The sequence below is a fragment of the Triticum aestivum genome, chromosome 7D (assembly GCF_018294505.1).
Source record: "Triticum aestivum cultivar Chinese Spring chromosome 7D, IWGSC CS RefSeq v2.1, whole genome shotgun sequence".
Classification (NCBI taxonomy): domain Eukaryota; kingdom Viridiplantae; phylum Streptophyta; class Magnoliopsida; order Poales; family Poaceae; genus Triticum; species Triticum aestivum.
Window position 1 is genome coordinate 636,922,855 of NC_057814.1, and position 4,410 is coordinate 636,927,264.

Consider the following 4,410-nt stretch of genomic DNA (forward strand, 5'->3'; position numbering starts at 1 on the left):
TGACAAAGGGAATAACGTATGTTGTTATTACGGTTTGACCGATAAAGATCTTCGAAGAATATGTAGGAACCAATATGAGCAAACAGGTTCCGCTGTTGGTTATTGATCGGAGATGTGTCTCGGTCATGTCTACATAGTTCTCGAACCTGTAGGGTCCGCATGCTTAACGTTCGATGATGATTTGTATTATGAGTTATGTGTTTTGGTGACCGAAGTTTGTTCGGAGTCCCGGATGAGATCACAGACATGACGAAGAGGTAAAGATTGACATATTGGAAGGTGGTATTCGGACATCGGAATGGTTTTGAGTGGTTCGGGTATTTTACCGGAGTACCGAGGGGTTACCGGAACCCCCCGGGGGAAGTCATGGGCCTCATGGGCCACGGAAGAGAGAGGGGACAGCCCACAAGGGGTGGCCGCGCGACACCCCCCCATGGGAGTCTGATTGACTAGGGGAGGCAGCGGCGCCCCCCTTTCCCTCTTTCCCTCTCCCTCTCTGTGACGCCCCCGATTTGACCGTACACTAATCATGCACGCAAATGTGTACGATCAAGATCAAGGACTCACGGGAAGATATCACAACACAACTCTACAACATAAATAAGTCATAGAAGCATCATAATACAAGCCAGGGGCCTCGAGGGCTCGAATACAATTGCTCGATCATAGACGAGTCAGCGGAAGCAACAATATCTGAGTACAGACATAAGTTAAACAAGTTTGCCTTAAGAAGGCTAGCACAAAAGTAGCAACGATCGAAAAGGCAAGGCCTCCTGCCTGGGACCTCCTAACTACTCCTCGAAGCCGAAATCCATGTAGAAGTACCGAGGGGTTACCGGAACCCCCCGGGGGAAGTCATGGGCCTCATGGGGTGGCCGCGCGACCCCCCCCCATGGGAGTCTGATTGACTAGGGGAGGCAGCGGCGCCCCCCTTTCCCTCTTTCCCTCTCCCTCTCCCACTCCTTCCTTTTCCCCTCCGATGAAGAAAGGAAAAAGGGGGGGGGGGCGAATCCTACTAGGAGTGGAGTCCTAGTAGGACTCGCCCCCCCCCCATGGCGTGCCCCTCTTGGCCGGCCGCCTCCTCCTCCCCTCCTTTATATACGGGGGCAGGGGGGCACCCCATAGCACATCAATTGTTCTCTTAGCCGTGAGGTGCCCCCCTCCACAGTTTACTCCTCCGGTCATAGCGTCGTAGTGCTTAGGCGAAGCCCTGCGCAGATCACATCACCATCACCGTCACCACGTTGTCGTGCTGACGGAACTCTCCCTCGACCCTCTGTTGGATCAAGAGTTCGAGGGACATCATTGAGCTAAACGTGTGCTAAACTCGGAGGTTCCGTACGTTTGGTACTAGATCGGTTGGATCGTGAAGACGTTCGACTACATCAACCGCGTTAACCTAACGCTTCCGCTTTTGGTCTACAAGGGTACGTGGACACACTCTCCCCCTCTCGTTTCTATGCATCTCCTAGATAGATCTTGCGTGATTGTAGGAATTTTTTTGAAATTGCATGCTACGTTCCCCAACAGCACCACCGACCTCCTTTGATGGCTCACTGAGCGCCTTCGCGTCGAGTTCGCCATCAAGGACTTGGGACCCCTCCACTACTTCCTCGGCATCGAGGTAGTAAGACGCGCGGACGGCTTCTTCCTTCATAAATAGAAGTATGCTCATGAGTTACTTGACCGCACTGGCATGCTTAATTGCAAGCCTGCGGCTATGACTGTCGACACGAAGGCCAAGCTCTCCACTACTGATGGTGTTCCCACCCCGGATGCTTCCTTCTACCGGTCCATTGTTGGTGCCTTGCAGTACTTGACACACACTCGACCCGAGTTGCAGTATGTTGTTCGGCAGGTGTGTCTCCACAAGCATGCTCCTCGCGATGTTCATTGGTCTCTGGTGAAGCGGATTCTCCGGTACATCCGTGGTCACATGGATCTCGGCATCACCTTGCAGGCTTCACCCTCCACCGACATTCTCGCCTACTCGAATGCTGACTGGGCTGGTTGTCCGGACACTCGTCGCTCTACCTCCGGGTACTGTGCGTTCCTTGGACCATCACTCATCTCGTGGTCGTCTAACCGCCAGCCCACAGTCTTGCGATCCAGTGCTGAGGCCGAGTATCGTGGCATGGACAACGTCGTTGCTGTGTGTACGTGGCTTCAACAGCTTCTTCATGAACTTTGTCATCTTGTTCACAAAGCCACCATGGTCTACTGCGACAACTTCTCTGCGGTCTACCTATCCGCCAACCCGGTTCATCATCGTCTCACCAAGCATATTGAGTTGGATATTCATTTTGTTCGCGAACAAGTTGCTCTTGGGAAGGTTCGAGTTCTTCAGGTTCCCACGGCGTAGCAATTCGCCGACATCATGACGAAAGGCTTGCCGACGTCCACCTTTGAGGAGTTCTGATCCAGTCTTTGCATCGCCACGCATGACGCTTTGACTGCCGGGGAGGGGGGGCGGTGTTGATAGATGATTGTCTTTATACCATGTGTATACGTACATGTATTCGGTATAGTTGTCCCACTTGTAGCCCAAGTCTATACTCTGTAATTAGGGTTCTAGCCGTGGACGGAACTAGCACTGTATGTGATATATATTGGCACCCATGAGGTAAATACAATTGTCTTGCACCAAATATTCTTTCCACAAATCCTTCTTTATTCCCTTCTAACATGGTATCAGCCTAACTGATCCAACCCTAGCCGCCGCCCGCCGCTTTCGCCCCGCGGGCCGCCTTCGGGGCGGTCGGCCTCCATGACCGCCGCCGGGGGCCGCCCCGCCCGTACCAAGAGTTCGTCCATCAGTCGTGTTGGCTGATACGTCTCCAACGCATCTATAATTTTTGATTGCTCCATACTATATTATCTACTGTTTTGGACATTATTGGGCTTTATTATTCACTTTTATATTATTTTTGGGACTAACCTATTAACCGGAGGCCCAGCCCAGAATTGCTGTTTTTTTGCCTATTTCAGAGTTTCACAGAAAAGGAATATCAAACGGAGTCCAAACGGAATGAAACCTTCGGGAACGCGATTTTTGGAACGAACAAGATCCAGGAGACTTGGACCCTACGTCAAGAAACAAAGGAGGAGGCCACGAGGTAGGGGGGCGCGCCTACCCCACCAGGGCGCGCCCTCCACCCTCGTGGCCCCCCTGTTGCTCCACCGACGTATTCCTTCCTCCTATATATACCTACATACCCCCAAACGATCAGAGACGGAGCCAAAAATCTAATTCCACCGCCGCAACCTTCTGTACCCACGAGATCCCATCTTGGGGCCTGTTCCGGAGCTCCGCCGAAGGGGGCATCGATCACGGAGGGCTTCTACATCAACACCATAGCCCCTCCGATGAAGTGTGAGTAGTTTACCTCAGACCTTCGGGTCCATAGTTATTAGCTAGATGGCTTCTTCTCTCTTTTTGGATCTCAATACAATGTTCTCCCCCTCTCTCGTGGAGATCTATTCGATGTAATCCTCTTTTGCGGTGTGTTTGTTGAGACCGATGAATTGTGGGTTTATGATCAAGTTTATCTATGAACAATATTTGAATCTTCTGAATTCTTTTATGTATGATTGGTTATCTTTGCAAGTCTCTTTTGAATTATCAGTTTGGTTTGGCCTACTAGATTGATCTTTCTTGCAATGGGAGAAGTGCTTAGCTTTGGGTTAAATCTTGCGGTGTCCTTTCCCAGTGACAGTAGGGGCAGCAAGGCACGTATTGTATTGTTGCCATCGAGGATAACAAGATGGGGTCTTTATCATATTGCATGAATTTATCCCTCTACATCATGTCATCTTGCTTAAGGCGTTACTCTGTTTTATATGATCAAACTATGTTATTATTGTTGAGAGAACTTGCACTAGTGAAAGTATGAACCCTAGGCCTTGTTTCAAAGCATTGCAATACCGTTTACGCTCACTTTTATCATTAGCTGTTTTTATATTTTCAGATTACAAAAACATATATCTACCATCCATATTGCAGTTGTATCACCATCTCTTCGCCGAACTAGTGCACCTATACAATTTACCATTGTATTGGGTGTGTTGGGGACACAAGAGACTCTTTGTTATTTGGTTGTAGGGTTGTTTGAGAGAGTCCATCTTCAACCTATGCCTCCCACGGATTGATAAACCTTAGGTCATCCACTTGAGGGAAATTTGCTAATGTCCTACAAACCTCTGCACTTGGAGGCCCAACAACGTCTACAAGAAGAAGGTTGTGTAGTAGACATCAAGCTCTTTTCTGGCGCCGTTGCCGGGGAGGTGAGTGCTTGAAGGTATATCTTTAGATCTTGCAATCGAATCTTTTAGTTTCTTGTTTTATCACTAGTTTAGTCTATAAAAGAAAACTACAAAAAAATGGAATTGAGTTTGCCTCATACGCTTCAT